The sequence below is a fragment of the Mustelus asterias genome, chromosome 27, assembly GCF_964213995.1.
Source record: "Mustelus asterias chromosome 27, sMusAst1.hap1.1, whole genome shotgun sequence".
NCBI lineage: Eukaryota > Metazoa > Chordata > Chondrichthyes > Carcharhiniformes > Triakidae > Mustelus > Mustelus asterias.
In genome coordinates this window covers 31,881,240-31,902,907 of record NC_135827.1, presented here as the reverse complement: position 1 = coordinate 31,902,907, position 21,668 = coordinate 31,881,240, and the positions used below count along the sequence as shown (strand labels likewise).

General features: G+C 40.5%; 2 protein-coding genes across 6 annotated transcripts in view; one reads left to right on the top strand and one right to left on the bottom strand.

Annotated features, from left to right (window-relative positions):
* The window catches only part of sik3 (SIK family kinase 3), a 280,186-nt gene that overhangs the window by 70,863 nt on the left and 187,655 nt on the right, over nucleotides 1-21,668 (bottom strand). The window lies entirely within an intron of this gene.
* Nucleotides 16,749-21,668, top strand: part of LOC144479936 (transgelin-like) — a 533,241-nt gene continuing 528,321 nt past the window's right edge. The window contains exon 1 of the mRNA XM_078199011.1: nucleotides 16,749-16,759. The gene's annotated coding sequence lies outside the window, so the exon portion shown is untranslated. The remainder of the gene's footprint in view (nucleotides 16,760-21,668) is intronic.

The following is a 21,668-nucleotide window of genomic DNA, read 5'->3' as shown; positions in this document are numbered from 1 at the left end:
TGTAATCCTCTCAAAGCATTACAGATGTACAGTATCCAATATCAATTAGCCTGCAGCCTTTTTACATACTCAGCAATTCGAGTTCTGGATTTATTTTCTCCACATTTTCTGCAAATCTGTTCAATGAATCAGTTATGAGGTTAAAAATTCCATAAGTGATTATTTTTAAGTGACAAGAAAAAAAGATTCATTTTAGATCAATTATGTCTGGCCTTTTTAATGTGGTGCAAACCTAACTGGAAATAACCATTATACAAAGCTAAACCACACAACAAATACCATTTAGAGGCTGGAATCTTTAACAGCAAGGAAGTTAAAAGCAAGCTTTGATCAATGTATAGATTTTATCAATGGATTACTAGATAATCTTTTTTTTAAAAACTAGAACACTTTATCAGCTGCCACCCATCTCTGAGTTCCAAGATGGCCGTGGGATCCGGCGTCCCGTAATATGTACGCTATTGATTCTCCATTAGCTGCATTAAAAAGGAACAGGATTCATGTGAATTACTACATAATACCCAAACGTACCGAGTAAAAAATTCACTGTTACGTCCCCATGATATCTTATTACCACGCTGCATGCAATAAAGCTTAGATAAAATGCAACCTTGTACGATATGTTGAATTTCCTTTTTCAATGTACTATGCACAAGATGAGCTACTGGAGGAAACTTAAGTCAATCACAATAGGGACAATTCAGATGAATAGAAATCTAAAAGGTGAAAATAAGCTCATGCATCAACTTATTTTAAGGGGGCAGTGCACTGTTGTTTACTGATAATTAAATGTGATTTTAATATTCCATTATACCTTGCAGAAGAGTTTCCTCTGCTTTCACACGTTTGACATTTAAAAACATAAGAACATAAGAAATAGGAGCAGAAGTGGACCATACAATCCCTCAAGCCTGTTCTGTCTTTCAATAAGAGCATGGGTGAATTTCTACATCAACTCACTTTTTCTGCCTTGTAAGAAGAATCTTCCGGGGTGTCCCTCGGGGGGGGGGGGGGGTCTTGTACTCAGCTGAACTCAACCAATACAGACACCTGAACTCAACCAATACAGAGACCACGAAAGACAGCATGTAGTTAAAGAGCGAAAATAAGTTCATTGCTAATGCATGCATCAGGAGAAAAGATAGCCAGCAAGCGCCAGTTACCCCTTCTACTGTAACAAAGAACAGTACAGCACAGAAACAGGCCCTTCGGCCCTCCAAGCCTGCGCCGATCACGGTTACCTATCTAAACCAACCGCTTATATCCCTCTATTCCCCATTTGTTCATATGCCTATCAAGATAAGTCTTAAATGTGGCTAACGTAACTTCCTCAACCACCTCACTTGGCAGTGCATTCCAGGCCCCCACCACCCTCTGTGTAAAAAAACTTCCCCCGCACATCTCCACTGAACCACCCCCCCTTATCTTGAACTTGTGCCCCCTTGTAACTGTCATTTCTGCCCTGGGAAAAAGCTTTCAACTGTTCACTCTATCTGTACCTCTCATAATTTTATAAATTTCTATCAGGTCGCCCCTCAGCCTCCGTCTTTCCAGGGAGAACAATCCCAGTTTATTCATAGCTAATACCCTCCATACCAGGCAACATCCTGGTAAACCTTTTCTGCACTCTTCCCAAAGCCTCCAAGTCCTTCTGGTAGTGTGGTGACCAGAATTGGGCACAGTATTCCAAATGTGGCCTAACCAACATTTAAACACAATTGTAACATAATTTGCCAACTTTTATACTCAATGCCCCATTCGATGAAGGCAAGCATGCCATATGCTTTCTTCACCACCTTTTCCACCTGTGCTGCCACTTTCAAGGATATGTGGACCTGTACTCCCAGATCTCTCTGTTGTCTATGCCCCTGACTGTTCTGCCATTTATTTCATAGCTCTCACCGGAATTGGATCTACCAATTCAGTACAAGTGTGAGACTGATATACTCTTCTGAGCACTTCAATTTCCCACCCAGCTTGTCGCTCAAACTGGAGGGTCCATTTACAATATTACATATTATTGCTTTAGCCACTAACGCTCTACCTATCAGCAGGATTAGGAGCTCATTAGTTCATTGTACCTGAAAGTTCTTCCCTCATTACTAGGAAACCTAACTACATAAATCCGGTAGATTCAAGGATATTGCTATCATCTGCAAATTTGAATTGGTAAGGGGAGTCAAGTTTATTGCTAATTATAATTCTCATTATCAGCATGAGAAACCATACCAACCTCGTTAATCATGAGCTAATACACTCCCGTACACTCTAGCGCATTCCAGTACATTCCAAAGCCATAATTAACTTGTAGCTGCCTGACTCAAGCTGATAGGGAGAACTGCTCTCTCTATACTCCATTGTCTCAAAAGAATTTGGTCTGTCTACCAGTGTCTATTTCCCATCATGCTGAGCAGTTAGATTGCCCATTGGCCAAGGTTTACAAAACACATTAAGAATACAGTTTAATTTCAAAATACTTGGTTAAATTGTGGCTATATAAGGTATATTGTATCTATATAAGGCACCTTGTAATCTTTACCTTAACCTAGTCTATTTACTATAGTAAATTTAAAACAAAGGGCTTTTATACTATTACCCTTTTTCATGCCCTATTCAGATAACTCCTGACATTCTTAGTTGCAGTCGCAAGAAGTCTGTGGATCTCAAATATATTTTTCAGCTAAGCATCCACAGCCCTCTGGGACAGAGAATTTAAAAGATTCTCAATCCTCTCAGTGAAAAGATTTCTCTTTGTTTCGGTCCTAAATGGTCAACGCTTTATCCTGAGACTGTGACCCCAATTCTGGGCTCTCTAGCCAGGGATAACAGCCTCCCAGCATTTACCCCGTCAAGTACATGAAGAATTTTATATACTTCAACAAGATCACTTCTCATTCTTTTAAACTCCACTTTACTCTCTCTCTCTCCTCATTTGACAGCCATGTCATCCTAAGAATAAATCTACTGAACCTTTGTTGCACCCCCACAAAGGATTCCTTCCTTAGGTAAGGAGACCAAGACATTATACAACAGTACTCAAAGACCTATATAATTACAGCAAGACTTCTTTGCTCTTATTCATCAACCCCTCTCGCAAATATAAAACATGATTTTAATCGTTCAAAGTTAAATATCAGTTATTGCACTCTCCTATTCTCCTGTTTTTGTGATACACTAGATAGTTCTGATATATCTAGGTTCAAACTCATAACTCACTTTTATATAACTGAAGCACTCATATTAAGACGTCAGCTAAATAAATTTGATTGTATTGATGATTTCTGCTGGTAGCTGGTATGCCTCTAGCAATATTTTCACACCTGACTAATAATTAAACCGACACAGACTGCTCCTCTTGCATTTAAGCAGGCTGACAAATCTGTCTCATCTGTGATCATTTAGCAGAATTTTCCAAATGATTTTGCACTGTGTAACAAACAGACGTGTGACATGTGAGCTCTTTTACTGCTAACAGCATTAATGTTTCAAGCTAATTAGCTGAACACCCCACTCAAATCCTTTGAGGACTGCAGTGCTCAGCCTGCATAAAATTTCACATTTTGAAAGCAGAGCATGGTGCATTCAAATACAAGTGTGACAAATCTAAATCTATGCCTAGAATTCCCAACAGTCAGTTCCAAACAGGGTAGGGACGGCAGCACAATGGTTAGCACTGCTGCCTCTCAGTGCCAGGAACCACAGTTCAATTCCGGCCTGTATGCAGTTTGCTCTCCCCATGTCTGCGTGGGGTTTCCTCCCACAGTCCAAAGATGTGCAGGGTAGTTTGATTCGCCATGCTAAATTGCCTGTTAGTGTCCCAAGATATGTAGGTTAGGGGGATTAGTGGCATCAATATGTGTGGTTATGGGGATAGGGTCTGAGTAAAATGCCCTATCGGAGAGAGTTAATGCAGACTCGATGGGCTGAATAGCCTGCTTCTGTACTGTAGGGGTTCTAAAACAAAGAACACAAAAAATGACAGCACAGGAACAGTCTCTTCGGCCTTCCAAGCCTGCACTGACTATGCTGCATAACTAAACTAAAACCCCCTACCCTTCCGGGGACCATATCTCTCCATTCCCATCCTATTCATGTACTTGTCAAGACGCCCCTGAAAAGTCACTATCATATCTGCTTCCACTTCCGGCAGCGAGTTCCAGGCACCCACCACCCTCTGTGTAAAAAAACGTGCCTCGTACATCTCCTTTAAACCTTGCCCCTCGCACCTTAAACCTGTGCCCCTTAGTAATTGACTCTTCCACACTGGGATAAAGCTTCTGACTATCCACTCTGTCCATGCCCCTCATAATCTTGTAGACTTCTATCAGGTCGCCCCTCAACCTCCGTCGCTCCAGTGAGAACAAACCAAGTTTCTCCAATCTCTCCTCATAGCTAATGCCCTCCAAACCAGGCAACATCCATTCTATGATCCTATGAAAAATGAAATTGCTATTTTACAATATTTGAAAATCTGTAACTCACAATTTAATTATCAAAGGTGTTGCATCTCCCTTGTCCCACATCATTTGCTACATACATTTCCCTAATTTTATTTGCGAACCATTATTACAAATAGGAAGAAAATTACTTTAACAAATAACGGAAAATTGTAAAACTCAGGAAATAGACTCAGTGTAACAAGTTAATCTAATCTGTGCAGATCAAAAACTTGTGCATTTTTGTGTTCATATGAATAATTGTAGCAAAATATTTTGACTAAATATGCCTTACGGTTTTTTTTATTTTATCAAATATTATCTATTCTTAATTTAGTTCATTTTTTCTTTTGTGTTGAAATTGTTATGAATGAGACTTCACAAGCCAGTTACGTTTTAAAACAGTTTCTTTAATTTAAGGTGAAAACAGCACGTCCTCAAATGGGAGATCATGAAATCATGTTGAACTCTGTCCGAAGACAGGCTCGTGTGATTTGATTGCCACAGGGAATTGGCTTAGGTCAATAACAATAGAAAGTCAAGTGCCAGTTTTCACACCTTGACAGAGAAGAGGGGCTTATCCTGATCTTTCTGGGAAGACTATCAGATTCAAAGAGATCCACCAAAGAAAAAGACTGTTTTGTATTTGCTGCCAAGCAGAACGGTGGTTGTACGGGACTTTCGGAATTTAAGGACCAAGGAGTCAACAGAGATTATCTTGCTTCTGGAAGTCAGTTTGAGGATACTTAGAAGACTAAGTGAAGGGACTTTTCAGTGTGACAGGGAAAAGAGAGTCTGTTGAAACGCCAGGGGTTGTGTGCGATTTAGATGCAAGTATATATCTGTTTAGGGTGAGACATAATGTATAAATAAGTCTTGAGGGGCAGTGGGTAACATCCTTGCCTCTGAGCCAGAAGCTCCGGGTTTGAGTCCCACCCCAGAATTTGATAGTCAAGGAAGGCGTGTTCATAATGTGGTCAATAGGTTGATGTGTCAACCTGAAATTCCTTCCAAACATGCCAATGGCTGATTGCACGGGCAGGAGAGGCTCCTGGTCAGCCATGCTTGATGTAGAGTGGGACCCCTCAAGCTTTAAGCCCCTGGCTACAGATTTGCGACCTGTCCCGGGAATTGCTAGCTATGGAAACAAATGAAAATCTGCCTTAGTGCACCACTAGGTGCAGGAAAGGAATTGGAACAATGTATTAATAGGTCATAAATTATTTTCGGTTGAGGCAATTAGTTAATGGGAAACTACTATCTCTATAATTTGGGGATAGTAGTTTGCCTATTAATATTTAGTCTATGTTGATTTTAGTTGGTTTATTACAGTAAAAGTCTTAAAACTGAAATCTTGTCCTGCGATTCTTTCCATTGGTCACTGGGAATAAGTTATCCATTTCTATGGGGATGGCAATAAACAGCTTGGATTTAGTGGCCAGTGTCAAAGAGATGGTGTTTGCCACTCAGCACAAAGTAAGCTGCCCCCAAAGTTATAGTGAGCTCTTTGACATAGATTTCAACTTTCTCAATGTAGATTTCATCAGTAAATTTGCTGATGACACCAAGATTGGTGGAGTAGTGGATGAGGTGGAGGGCTGTTGTAGGCTGCAAAGAGACATAGATAGGATGCAAAGCTGGGCTGAAAAATGGCAAATGGAGTTTAACCCTGATAAATGTGAGGTGATTCATTTTGGTAGGACAAATTTAAATGTGGATTACAGGGTCAAAGGTAGGGTTCTGAAGACTGTGGAGGAACAGAGAGATCTTGGGGTCCATATCCACAGATCTCTAAAGGTTGCCACTCAAGTGGATAGAGCTGTGAAGAAGGCCTGTAGTGTGTTAGCTTTTATTAACAGGGGGTTGGAGTTTAAGAGCCGTGGGGTTATGCTGCAACTGTACAGGACCTTGGTGAGACCACATTTGGAATATTGTGTGCAGTTCTGGTCACCTCACTATAGGAAGGATGTGGAAGCGCTGGAAGGAGTGCAGAGGAGATTTACCAGGATGCTGCCTGGTTTGGAGGGTAGGTCATATGAGGAAAGGTTGAGGGAGCTAGGGCTATTCTCTCTGGAGCGGAGGAGGCTGAGGGGAGACTTAATAGAGGTGTATAAAATGATGAAGGGGATAGATAGAGTGAACGTTCAAAGACTATTTCCTCGGGTGGATGGAGCTATTACAAGGGGGCATAACTATAGGGTTCGTGGTGGGAGATACAGGACGGATATCAGAGGTAGGTTCTTTACGCAGAGAGTGGTTGGGGTGTGGAATGGACTGCCTGCAGTGATAGTGGAGTCAGACACTTTAGAAACATTTAAGCGGTTATTGGATAGGCACATGGAGCACACCAGGATGATAGGGAGTGGGATAGCTTGATCTTGGTTTCAGATAAAGCTCGGCACAACATCGTGGGCCGAAGGGCCTGTTCTGTGCTGTACTGTTCTATGTTCTATTTTGGCACCAATATTGGTGGTATATACTACATCGCAATTACATCACACTAGTGACGTAATCAAACTGGCCTTCCAGCCAATCACACTGAAGAATTCTTAAACAATAAACCAGGAAGTCACAATCACTAATTATCCTTCACTTCTTAATACTTTTATAAAGCAAAATTGTGACATACCCACGGGTTTAAAATAGGTGAAATATCATAATTAATCTTTTTTTAAAATCTTATTTTAAAAATCTACCAGAATTAAGGAATTTGATAGTCCACAAATAAAGTTAGTTTTTCAGGGCCACAGAATTTGCTCACAAGTTATGATGATTTAGTAGACCATTAAAAACTCAGCAAGGTATAACATTTTAAAAGGTTTAAACAATAAGGTTAAAAGCATAAACATGGAAGTTCAAGTCAGGTCAGTGATTTCTAATCGATTTCCACTGGCAAGGAACTTTAACAGTGCACCCCATGAAGGAGTGTGGAGTTACTAACAGCCTTCTGGATTTATGTATTTAACTGTGCATGTGCTGAATCAGAAATTGCTGTCAATTTCACAGAATGAGGGCACAAAATCTGAGCCATTGAAACTTGTTAAAGCAATCACAAGAGTGATTTCAGTAGTATTTCATCCATCTGATCTAATCCTAATTCTCAGAAATCAATGCTATGAATAGGTTTCCACTAAAAATTCCAGGATCCAAAGTCCATCATCTAATTGCTAAAAAGTAAACTACATGTATGCAGGACTCGAGTTATATTAGAACTATGATTTGAGTGTTTGTCAATGTTCACTAAAATAGTTTGCTTCATACTCCAAGTTATTTGCTTCTCTATTCTACCACATGCCATTCTCCTTGGAGTGAATAGGGAGATTATCTGCTCCTAAATGTACAGCAAACCTGTTCTTGCATCGACTGCTAAAAGGAAACAAACACAATGATTGAAATTAGGGTCTCACCAATGTTCCTTTCATCCCTTGCAAAATAGCATTGCAGAAAGATTTCAAAGTAATAATTCATAAAATGTGCCATGAACGGTTCACTCTGCTGTCCTTTGGCCTAACGTTTGGTACTAACACACTGCCTGCATCAGTGTTTCATCCTATAAGACAATCTACTATATTGGATTTTCTTTTACACACTAGTTTTGGAGCTACATAGTCCTCGGACCTTTCACATGATAACCCAATTTAACATCTATTTGCCCTGCAGGAGTAACATGCTGTCTATTGTACTTTGCCTTCCGCTGATTTCCTCTGTTCCCTGTACTGTTCATTTATATTACGCAACTCTTTCTTCCCACAGCTGTCAACATTACCAAAAGGTTCATTATGTTGGGAAAAGCATGACTTGTTTGTAACTAAACCAAACCATTCATCGTTCCATTATGTTGCAATCGCATTGCAATGTCTGGAGTCCTTAACTTCTTTAGCTGGTCTTTTACAAAAACTTTAGCAGTAAAATTCTTGTATTCTTTAATCTTTTTAAGGTGATGATATTTTTATAACTGAAGTACATGCAAACTAAAGGCAACAAAATTATCAAATAGCACTGTGATTGAAGGAACATTTTGTGGCTCTATGCAACTCTTTCATTCATTTTATGACAGGCATAGGTTATTGATATCAACATTTTCACAGATGCCATATTACATGAAAATGCATATTTTTATTATTACACAAGAATTACCATCTTCAAAAGCTTATGCAACTTGACCGCAGGCCCTAGTCCCAAAAAATATAATTCATCACAATAAGATAGTAGTTTAAACCAAAGTAAACAGTGAAATTGAAAAACATGGAACACAGTTTTACATCCAGTGACAGACAGCTCAATATTATATGAGCATGCTAATGAAATGGTTTATGTTTCACATTCACAACTGATGATAGAATGTAATAGAACTGATACATTAAAAAGTTAAAGTTTATTTATTAGTCACAAGTAGGTTTACATCAACACTGCAATGAAGTTACTGTGAAAAGCCCCTAGTCTCCCAAAATATATTTGGGAGACATGGTTGAAAAGTGCAACAGTATCAAACCAAAGCCACATTCAGGTGCCTGTTCGGGTACACAGAGGAAGAATTTAGCACGGCCAATCCACCTAACCAGCACATCTTTGGATTGTGGGAGGAAACCGGAGCACCCAGAGGAAATCCACACAGACAAGGGGAGAACATGCAAACCCCACACAGTGACCCAAGCTGGGAATCGAACCCGGGTCCATGACGCTGTGAGACAGCAGTGCTAACCACTGTGCCACCGTGCCGCCCGTGCAAAATATATTTGGGAGACATGATTGAAAAGTGCAACAGTATCAAACCAAAGCACTGGCCAGCTTTATCTTACGTTACATTACTCTCTTTATTGGTATCAAAAATATCAATCCTATCTGCAACCCTTGTGAATTTGAGATATCTATAAATTCAGAGGCCATAAGGTATTTGAATGTTTATGCAATAACACAAAAATGCAAAATCAGTGTTTCATCACCGAAAAAGAGTTACGCTATATGAGCTTTGATCTTTTGCACGGCCACACAGAAGCACCTAGATCAGAGGACTGTTTACATCTCCAAGTCTAAATTGCAGTTAAATTGTAATTAATTTACTTTAGGGAAATTTACCAGTTACAGTTTCAGATTAAAACATTGTTGAGAAGTCTCCACACAAACCACATAAATAAAACAATCTCCTGAATGAGAGAGATACTAACTTCCGACATGGCTATTTTGCCACTTCAGTTCTGAAATTTCAGAAGTGCCATAATTTACAAGTAGCACAATTATTAAGTTCTTCACTGAGATCTCAGAAAAGCCGAGTTACCAGTGCAATACTGTATTTGAAAGTACGATTTGGACAAAATTGAATCCAAACTCACAATATATATTCACAAGAACAGTACATACTGGGACTAAATGTATTGTGAGCTGTAAATTACTGATCCAGTTTGCTGATTAAATTTGGCAGGAGAATTTTTTTTTCACGGTTCTTGCAAATTGGTTCCAAAATTGGTCCCGAGAACATTTTCCTGATCTTTAAACCAATAATTCTTCAGCTGAAAGAACGCAATTTATTCAAGTGGCAACTATACTAAATCTTTTAGTTCAAAATAATAACAGCCACTTTGAGATCAGTACTCCAATTAAGCTGGACCTGCATGATTCATATTCCTTTCAAAAAAAATATTGTGTTGCAGATTAGTACATTTTTTAAGGGGAAAAAGACTAGTAAGGCCTGCTCCAGTATGCAAGACTCCAATTCAGAGAATGCAACTGACATTTAAACTTCACTACCTGTACTGGGTGAATTGCATAAGTTCTCAGCAAGATGGTGCACTTTACATTGTAAAGCAAATTGCCCCACACTAGCAAAGTCTGCCTTCTCCTGAGTATAGTAAGAAGTTTTACAACACCAGGTTAAAGTCCAACAGGTTTATTTGGTAGCAAATGCCACTAGCTTTCGGAGCGCTGCCCCTTCGTCAGGTGGAGTGGAGAAATGCTCTTCTCCTGAGCATCACAGAGCAACACAAACATCAACCAGAAAGTGGTCCCAAAATCGAAGTCATCCTCACTCACTGGCTAAGGAATGGCAAAGTAAAAGGAATCCCCAAATTTAGAATATTAGAAACAAAATGCACATATTAAATGTTGCAAGAGATATGATAATCAAAAATAATCCAATTCATAATACATTCTTTAATCATGCACAGACACACACAGGGAGACATGCACACAAACAAACAGACACAATAGGGGCAGAAAGGGACCATTTCCTGTGAGCCTGCTCCATTTAATAATCCGATCTGTTTGTGCTGAGTTCCACATTCCCATCTACCCCCCCCAATAATCTTTGATTCTCTTGTCTAACAAGAATCCATCTACCTCTGCCTTAAATACATACGTGCGTACACGCCCATGTGCATGTTCCCTTGCCAATCAATCAGCATTCTGTCCTCTCACAGTGTAACTTGTGGTTTTGCCTTTATACTGGTATTCTTATGAAATGTCCTGATCAGTGCAAGACAAAAATTTATTCCAAATTAAAATTTAATTTAACTTGCCTTTGATAAAAGCAGTAGCATACCAGCAAAATCTTCATTCTACTTTGTGAAATTAAATTTTACAGCTTCGTAGAAAATGGCTTTGTGTTTAAATTTGACATATCTCTTCTTTCAGCAAAATTTAAGTAACTATTTATTCCTATTCTTGAATCTTTTCCCTTAAAAAGTTATTCAAGAATTACATTTTTATTTTCTGTAATAGTAACAAGACCATTGCTTATTTACTGTCGATTAATGACTTGTGAAAGACTGCAGCCTTAATTACAACAACTTAAAATTGTATAGTTACATTAATATTGACAAAACATCCCAAAGTGCTTCAGAGGAGCATCATCAAATAAATTTGACACCAAGCTGAGTAGGAGGTAATAGGGCAGGTGAACAAAAGGCTGGTTAAAGAAATAGAGGGAAGAAAGGTAGGCAGGCAGAGCCCAATTATGGTAAAGTGCGTAAATCAACGCTATGTTTTAAAATATAAAAATCATCAGGTTTGGACACAGCCTCTTCAGATTGGAGACACAAAGCTTTTCCACTTGTTTATAAAACATCAACATATTCTCAGAACCCCTGGGGCGTACTAATATTTTTGGTGATAGAAGCGCATGTTTAGGAGGGATATAGGACAACCTCAGAACGTATATTGCTGTTCTTGTCCAGGGATTGGCGTACAGACCCAGAAGATGGATTTTACTTCTCTGTGAATGTGTCAAGCCCGAGCATCAAAACCAATAAAATAATTTCAGCAAAATTGCTCCACATACTTTAAAGAACATTTATTCAAGGATACCCAATATTATTCAATTAACTCATGAAAAAGGCAAATCAGAATCTACATAATATAAAGATTTCTTTGAAACTGTGGCATATCTCTGGGGTACAAGGTGGCCTTTTCACTTTCAGCACACGGATCTACTTACAAAGCCATTTTCTATGAAGCTATAATATTTAATTTCACAAAGTAGAATGAAGATTTTGCTGGTATGCTACTGCTTTTATCAAAGGCAAGTTAAATTAAATTTTAATTTGGAATAAGTTTAGGCAGAACAGTGCAATATGTTGCAATCAGAGATATAGGGGGTGATTTTCCCACCTTACCGCACCTGGCACGGATCGCACTCATCCCGGAAAATTGGTTTCGTGCCCCACGCCAAACGATTTGCAATCGTCCCAGTCCTTTTCTAATGGCACAAACTGGGATGGGGGGGAGCCTACCCCAGACCACCCGGGGGCTTCAATGGCCTCCGATTCCCCCAAGCGAGGCCATCATGTCTTGTCTCTCTGCCTATGGAGACCAGCTGTGATTCTCACCAGTCGGAAGCTTAGTGAAGCTTCCCTTTACTAAAGTCAATGAATATAATAAATTTTATCTAAAGGAATTTAGTAGGAACACTTGTCACGGTCTCCTGAGCCCAGTGCACCAGTTTCAATTGCAACAACATTCTCCAAATTACAAGAGCTTGGCCTCTTAAGTGGAATATGCCACGGAACAGCTAGTCAATTTGTAATTCTGAGCAGTTCCTTAATATCAGACAATTTCAAATAAAGTGCAAATGAAGTTAAAACATATACTTTAACCACCATCAATCTATTGCAGTGATTGCTATTGCCGATCCACTATCAAACAGTCCACCACCAGGATGGACCTCCTAAGGGAGGAAGATGCATTGTGTGTTTGGGGGGGTTGTGAGTGAGATTCATGTCAGCCTCTGGTGGATTTTCCAACCACCACGGTGGTCATGAGCAAGAGATCCCACTCTAAATTCAAGCCAGCATGAGACCAATTTCTGTGCCTCCCACCATATTCTCCCCACTCCCATGCCTGCTGTCAAACCTGCTGACAGGGGCCTGGGAGAATTCCACCCTAGGTTTCTGAGACTATGGCTGTAACATTCTTTTGACTTACACTGCTAATTTTTTTTAAAAACTTTCCTCTCCTAAGTAAGGACATAGGAAATGGAGCAGGAGTAACCATTCAGCCCCTTGAGCCTATTCCATCTTTCAGTAGAATTGTAGAAAATCTTCTATCTTACAAAAACCTTTCTACACCATCCCTGTACCCTTTGATTATCCAAAATGTTGTCAATCTCTGACTCATATATATTCAACAACTGAACATTGACAGCATGTTGCTGTGGAGAATTTCAAAGGTTCACGACCCTTTAATGAAGAAATTTTTCCATATCTTAGTCCTAAATAGCTGACCCTTTAGTCTAATTGTGTTTGAAAAGAATTTAATTGTTGACTGCCATCTTTAAACTGGACATTACATTGCAGCAAAACGTCTGGTAACATCAGTGCTTCAGTATGCTGCCACCAATATGATTGAATCACAGCTTTGTTATAAGTGACCCAACATAAGTTACCCAACATAATTTATTCAAGAAAGTCACCATCCTGACCTCAATGTATTCAATATGGTTTGTAAGTGGATAGAGTATTTATTTAGTGTGCTGGTATCTACGGATGGGATTAATGTCATAACAATCATTATTTTTAGACAGCTTGAAACCTTTCTAAAATAACACCACTGTACTCATGGTAAACATTACAGATACAACCAAATACCAGTACAAGGCCAGAAGATGCTCATTCAGATAGCACACGTGTTTGCTGCTCTTGGCTTCAACTTGCAATCTACCAGCCAGGAGAGAGATTTTTTTCTTACATCCATGCATATTTTCATTCCTCACGACTCCACGGTCTACAATACTCTTATTTGGTCTATAAAACACTAAATTGATCCTCAGCATTTTTAAACTCTGCTTTGACATTTCATCAGCGTTAACAAAATCATGATGGAAAGTATTGGGGAAAAAAAGGTACAGACTTCCCGTGGCATTAGATCTGTTGCTTTCCAATTCTGGTATCCTGCTCAATTGCTTTTAACACTAGCTTTTATTTAAATTGCATCTTTAATGTCCCAAGGCACTTCATAGGGTTGTTAACAAAACTTGTCACCAAGCTACATAAGCAGATTATAGGGCAAATAGCCTAAAGCTTAATCAGACAGGTAGGTTTTAAGGAGAGTCTTATAGGAGGCGAGGGAATTACAGAGGCCTGGAGGTTTAGCAAAGGCATTCCAGAGCTGAGGGCCTTGGAGTTGCTGCCAATAGAGGAACAATTAAAATGTGGCATGTGTTAGAGGCCAGATTTGGAGGAATGTATGTAGCTTGAAGGGCTGCAGAGATAGGCGGACTGCAGAGATAGGCAGACTGCAGAGATAGGCAGACTGCAGAGATAGGAAATGGCAAGAGTTGGCAGTGAGGGATTTGAAAACAAGGGTGAAAACTGAAACTAACGTAGGGCAACATGCATAGAGGTGATGGATGAATGTGACTTGGTGCAATTAAAAACATTGGCAGTAGAGTTCTTACACAGAGCAGAATGTGCAAGGTCCATGAGAATTGCAATATCAAGATCAGAGGTAACAAAGGCATGGATAGAATTTCAGGAGCAGATGAGCTGAGGTGGGGCAAAGTCAAGCAATGCTATGGAGCTGAAATGAATGGTCTAGGTGCTTGTGTGTGGTCAGAAGCTAATCCTGGGGTCAAATGTCACACTAAGGTTGTAAACAGTCTGATTCAACCTCAGATAATTGACAGGGAGGGGAATGGAGTCTATGGGCCCAATTTTACCATCAAGTTGTGCCCGTTTTCGGACACGAAAACTTGGTAAAGTTGGGCGTGAGGCGACTAGCGCGATCTGCACCGGTTTCCCCTTTACCAAGACCGGAAAATGGCCATGATCGGGACCACGCCCAAAATGGGCGCAACAGCCATTTAAATGCATTACCGGCACTTCCCCCTTTACCACCACATTCGCCCATCCAGATTCGGCGCAAAATAGACATGCTCTACAAAAGACCGATTCGGGCGCTCCAGCTAGTGAGGAGGTAAGTGCTTGGGATCGGTGTTGGGGGTGGTGTGGGTCCGATGGCTCTCTGCTTGAGATAGGTGGGAGGAGAGGGGGGGGGGGGGGGGGGCGGTCCGCTGCTACCCTGCCTGTGATCAGTGAGGGGAAGGGGGGTCAGCTGCCACTCTGCCTGAGATCGTTGGTGGGGGGGGGCGGGGGGGCGTGATCGGTCTGGGTGGCAGAGGGGGTGGGTGGGTAAGGGGGTCAGTAATGTTGTGGGGTGGGGCAATGTCTGTGGGGGCCAGGGGGAGGCATTATCCAGCCTGGGAGCGACGTGGGATTCTATCTTTTTTTGTCTGCGCACGCGCAGTTGGAGGCTCCGATCGGAGCTGCAGGATTTCGGGTGCATTAAGCCCCGCCCACAGGCTACTGCAGCACGATTCGGAATCGCTGATATTTTTGCAGGCAGAGTGCGTATGGGCGCCTGAGAATGGGTCTAAAAGTCAGATCTGAAACACTCCCAGTTTCAAGTCCACCCAGCATTTAGAATCAAAATAGGGCCCCATGGTTAGGGAATGGAGTTTGCGGCGGGGACCAGAAACTATAACATCAGCATTATGTGGAATCTGCAGCATAGAAACAGCCCAATAGGTCTATACCTGTGTTCATACTCCATTTGAACCTCCTCCTACCTTATTTCATCTCACTCTATCAACTTGGACAACCACTGTCCTCATATTGTATCCAGTTTTGATATGTATAATCCTGTTCAGCTTCTGGCCAATGATGACCCACCTTCAAAATTATAATGGTCGGTGAGATAGTAATGCTATTGACAGTCGGGGGAGGTAACAGGGTATTTTTTGGCACTTACGTTATTTAGAAGATAGTAGTGCACACTTAATTTTGAGAAAATACAGTACTTCCTAATATTTTCTCTCTTTGAAGATAATTCTTTACATATGGACACTACCCCTGCTAATCCCCTTGACACTTCTTCATCCTTCTCCTTTGTAGCAAAGAGCGTTAGTACTTGGTCTACTTTCAGAATGTCACCAATATTTTGTGGATCTGGCTGCCATGAATCTCGTTTCTAATTTCATCATCAACTGCTCCCTCCACAACTTTCCCCTGCCACAGCACTTAATATGGCTTCAGTCAGGATACACAGACCATCAAACCTACAAATGTGTGTTCGTTTGAGTATTGGCTACGTTACTGGCAGTGGCAATGGATTGATTGTCCCAAGTTTTACTGATTCTTTAAAATGAGTCACAACACAAAAATGAAGATAAGTGCGAAAATGAACTGAATTCAACCTACTTTTCAAGGAAGTGTTGGCAGAATACACACTGTCTTCTTTATAAAGACAAACCCTTGTAAGGCAGCTTCTTGGAGGAGTTTTCTACTCAAAGATTTAAACACAAGCTTACAGCCTGTACTTGAGACTGCCAGGTGTGCATTGATGGCCACTCAAAACCACTTTGTACAAAGCAAAATTGAAATGTGAATGCACAAATATCAAAATATTATAATGCTTTTGAAATACAGCACCCAAGTCCCACTAGAATGAAAAATTTGAACTGAGGGCTTTTGAGTGCTGTAACACCACAGATGGACATACATGGTTCCAATTGTCTGTATCTTTAAGACCTGGCTGGCTGTAGGGATTCGCATTCTAATCAGTATTCTGTAACTTGATTTTGTGTCTCTGTGCACTGTTTGAGAGCACATTTCCACTCCATCTGACGAAGGAGCAGCGCTCCGAAAGCTTATGGTATTTGCTACCAAATAAACCTGTTGGACTTTAACCTGGTGTTGTTAAAACTCTTACTGTGTCCAATTTTCGAAGCAGCAGGTTAGCGTGATTATTTCTTTAAATGAAAGTGCACACAGCTTTGACATCGAAAGGCAAATCAGAAAATGACATTAACACTGAGGCTACTCTTAAAAAAAAAAGTATTGGCTGAGTGCTGGGAAGTTGTTTACCTGCTCTTTCAGTAAGAATACATTGAACATTTAGGAAAGGAACTGCAGCAGACGTTTTTTGAGTATGGTTTCAAAAAAGAAATTAATAACGCAAGCGTGAAACTGTGGCCTGATAGTAACTGAGTGGTGTGGGGGTGGCAGAGGAGTAAAGGTTTCCCATAGGTCCTACTGAATTTAATAGCAGGGTCTGTTTTAAATTTTTCCGAGTTTCCTGTCTGATAGCCAACCAGCTTGACAGCTTTTTTCAAGCCCGAAAGCAGCCAGAGAGCACGTCAGTCTGACATTGCGGGGAGAGGTGAGTGGGGGGGGGGTGTGGAATGGAGCTATCTCAGGGTTCTGATCACAAGGGAGTAAAACAGGAAAGCTTGCTGAGCCAGAGGAAGCAATTCTGCTCCTCTTGGTCCACAAGCACTGCTGTAAAAGTTTCCCTGATGGATCCAGCTCTGCATTCCTCCCTTCTCGTTTCCCAAGACTAGGGAAATCGCATCCACAGATATCAAAAATAAAATTGTATTAAAATGGAGGCATGCATCTTCATTAAAATACTTAAATGATCAACCTGCCACATGACAGCATGGTGGCACAGTGGTTAGCATGGCTGCCTCACAGCTCCAGGGACCTGGGTTCGATTCCCGGCTTGGGTCACTGTCTGTGTAGAGTTTGCACATTCTCCCGGTGTCTGTGTGGGTTTCTTCCAGGTGTTCCGGTTTCCTCCCACATTCCAAAGATGTGGGGGTTGGGCTAATTGGCCATGCTAAATTGACCCTTAGTCTCCCGGGATGCGTATGTTACAGGGATTAGCGGGGTAAATATGTGGCGTTTCAGAGATAGGATCTGGGTGGGACTCGATGGGCCGAATGGCCTCCTTCTGCATTGTAGGATTTCAATGAATCTATGAATGACAGTGCTTTGGTCAGAACCTCATTTAATCTGAGTGGGTGAGTTAAATGACAAATATTCCTAAAATTCAAATGGATAATTTTCTATCTACAATTGGCTGTGCATCAGATTTTTATAGATTTAATTAAAATGTAAAATATTTCAAGAAATTGAAATTTTCTTTTATAGTATAAATCTACATTAATTTCCTGATAACTCCTGCCAATGTCATTTACATTACTTTGTTTGTTAATGTAATTCTTTCTTACAGATGTACACTGCTTTCCTCTCCAACTCATGGGTCTGAAGTTCAACACACAAGAACAGGTTCAGGTTCAATGTTTATTTTTTTAAATCTGAACTCAAGACTCCAAACTGCTCACTTCCGGGTTTTTGAGGAACTTTGACAAGGGGAGGGCAGCCAGGTGGGAATGAAAACTACTTGTTTTAAGAAGGCTAGTAGCCTCTGATTTAACCTGTTTTGCAGGTTTTACAGTGGCCAGCAGGGATCTCAGGCCTCAGGAAACCTGGTCGTTGAAATAAGGCGATGACAGCTTTGGGAGAAACTGATAGTAGAAGCATAGGTTAGCAGAATTCTTTTCAATGGCCTTCATACCACTACTTGTTATCCAGGAGGAGCAGAAGTGCTTCCTCCTGGTCTGTCCAATTTCCACCTCCCTGCCAACTCAGCGGACCTCATCCCCACAAGATCGGAGACCCACCTCCCACAGGATTGATTTCTGGGATCAGAGGTCAGATGCACTTTGTCCTCTAGCCTGCTCCTGAGTACTCACTGTTGTGATGGTGGATATTGTTTTTAATATTCTTAAGAATATGGTGGTATTCTGTAAATCTGTATGTCTATATGCGTGCACACGATTAATTAAACTGGGAGAAAGTTAATAGAGACAGCTTGTCTGTGAGAGCGGAGAGATAAACTGGTACGGTACTAGGTGCATGTATGAGAGGCAATGGTGAGGCTGGATTTCCAAGTAAATAGGTTGGGTTTAAAATTTGCATGAAGGGATAGGTACGGACTTGGCTTTTCAGCTGGTAAAGTTCAAAGGGGGGTTAGAAGTTACAAGGGACTTTTACAATTTACAAAGGTTTCATAAGTAAACAGGGGAAGGTTATTAAATTTTATTGACTCAGGAGTGGAGGCAAGAGGAAAACATTTTTTAAAATTATATTTTGGAAAAGTTGAGTTCAAAAATGGGCTTGAGGACAATCAAATCTGAGAGGAAAGGGGAAAAGGATATTTAAGGGAAGATGTAGAGCTGAGTTGGGGTGACTGTGGTGTGAGGGCTATGTCCTGACACCAGCTCTGTGCTCGGGGAAAGTGTAAAAGTTGTAACCGCCACCCAGTCAAGCCAGAGAAGTCTGGGTTTTCAGAGAGCAGATTGTTTCAGAACCTTCTTGGGTTTCCACAGCCAAGTGGAATTGTTAGAGGAGTTGTGTGGTACACCACTATTAAAGTGACAGCAGTTTTTGCCTTGGGTAATTCAACTGGATTTCTCTAGTTAAAAATCAATTAGGAAGTTGTTGCTAAGAATGGAGTTTGTGTGTTCTGATTAAGTGGGTTTTTTGGGGAGGTATTTTGTCAGACACAGTCGTAACTGTGGAACTTTAATATTATGCGCTTACATTTTTTCCCTCATTAATAAATACTTTAATTTTTATAATCCTAAAGGAAATATGTTTCTGGGATCAGTAGTTTTCCTCTTCATTTTCAAAATACAAAAAAAAGACAAGTTTCTCTCTAGAATCTGGTTTGCTCAGCAAATAACATCTGCCCAACCAGAAACCAAGCCTGTCAATCAGGCTGACTTCCAGCGGGGAACTTTGCAGGGCCAAAAGGCATATGCTGAGAAATCTTAACTCCACAGGAAAATTCAGACCCCCATCTTCCAACCAAAACTCTAACCACACCACCAAGGAACGTAACATCAACCATCCCCACTTTCACTCTTCCTGTCCCCAATTTCTCCACATCACAATGTCTCCACATCATGCCCAATTTAATATCCAGACCATTGTTTTCAACTAAACAAAAGCCTAATAAAATCTGGGAGGCTTTAGTTTTTTTTGGAACATGGACACATACATATGACATCTAAAATGATGACATTTAACATGACAAAATAACACAAATCTCATGGCAAGAAACCATACGTTAACTTCAACATAAATAATACATTTTCCTTTTCCATTACGTAAGTAATATATCATTGTTTGTTGACATCTATGTTGTTTCTTTTCAGTCAATTTTCTAAAGGAACCTAAAGCCTGCAGACATTTTATTGAGGTAACAAATTACTTTCAAGTAAAAATGGTCTCCAGGCACATGGCCAGACATACTGATGGCTCCCAGTGTAGACGTGTACGCAAAGAGCCCAGAGGGTCATGAGCGGAAATTCCTTTCATGCGATCAGTTCAACGTGCACTTAGTAATAATTTAAAGCAATGGAGTTAACTACTTCATGTTTAACCAAGATTTGAATTAGAGCGGGCAGACCTGAACAAGCCTTTCTTCAAGAGAAATCAGTCTGAGTAGAACATGACACCTTCAAGCTAAGCTCATAATTGAGCAAATTTTTGTCATTGGTATCAACAAATTAGTGTTCATTGGTGAATGTGACGAGACAGAGCTGTTAAAAAAACACGCTAACGTAGAGGGATTACAAATTTTAGAGTGACAATTGAGAGGTTGTAATTTTCACTTAATCCCACAAGTACATGCTGAATGGACACTTTGCCCAAATTACACACTATCACTTTTATAAACCTAACCAAGAACAGCCTTGTTTTGCATCATGTAAAATTCCTGAAATAAATACTCCTTGATTATATTCAGTCAAGCGTACCATTTTGTGGAACCAATCCACAGTCACAATGATTAATCCTATGTAGGCTACTTATTCAACTTCAATTTGAAACATACATGAAAATATCAAACTGTACATTACAGAAATTGCAGCCAATTTTAGTTCTTTTTAAAATCAATAGAAAATATTCCATCTTCATTGTCTATAGCTGCAAATCTTTGTACTGTTTTTGTGTAAATGATAGAAACATAGAAGAACCACAGAATCCCTAGAGTGCAGAAAGAGACCATTAAGTCTGCAAAGACTCTCTGAAAGAGCATCTTTCCCAGGCTTTCTCTTCTGCCCTATCCATGTAATCCTGTGCATTTCCCATGGTTAATCCACCTAAACTACACATCTTTGGACACTAAGGGACTAAGGGACACTAATTTAGCATGGTCAATCCACCTAACATGCACATTTTTGACCCTTTTTGTCATTGCATTCAATGCTTGACTGTTTCCCTTTACTCCCGATGACTGAAATCAGACAAGGTACGGCTTGAACTTAGTGTTGCAATTTAGTCATAACTTCATCTGAATTGTGTGCTACTATTTTGTCAATACAGTTCAACATCTTGTTGATTTTGATTGCCTCGCTGCATTGCTTGGACTTGTTGGTCCTTAGCTATTTCAATGTCATATACATAGACTGTATTCCCCACACTTCCACTTTAGAGTTGGCATGCTATTTCATTCTGGAAGGTATCACTGCCTAATTGTTTCCTTGCTCAACTTTCACACTCCTATTTTAACTTCGTGACACGCTGTAAAATGTATGGCCACGAATCACCAGCCCTTTCTACATCTCTCTTGATTTTAATTTCCACTGACTTCATAACTTGGAAGACTGAGGAATGGCTAGCATCCAACGAGATATGAGAGGATATTCCTGATGAAGATAACATTTTAACATAGAACATAGAACATAGAAAGCCACAGCACAAACAGGCCCTTCGGCCCACAAGTTGCGCCGATCACATCCCCACCTCTAGGCCTATCTATAGCCCTCAATCCCATTAAATCCCATGTACTCATCCAGAAGTCTCTTAAAAGACCCCAACGAGTTTGCCTCCACCACCACCGACGTCAGCCGATTCCACTCACCCACCACCCTCTGAGTGAAAAACTTACCCC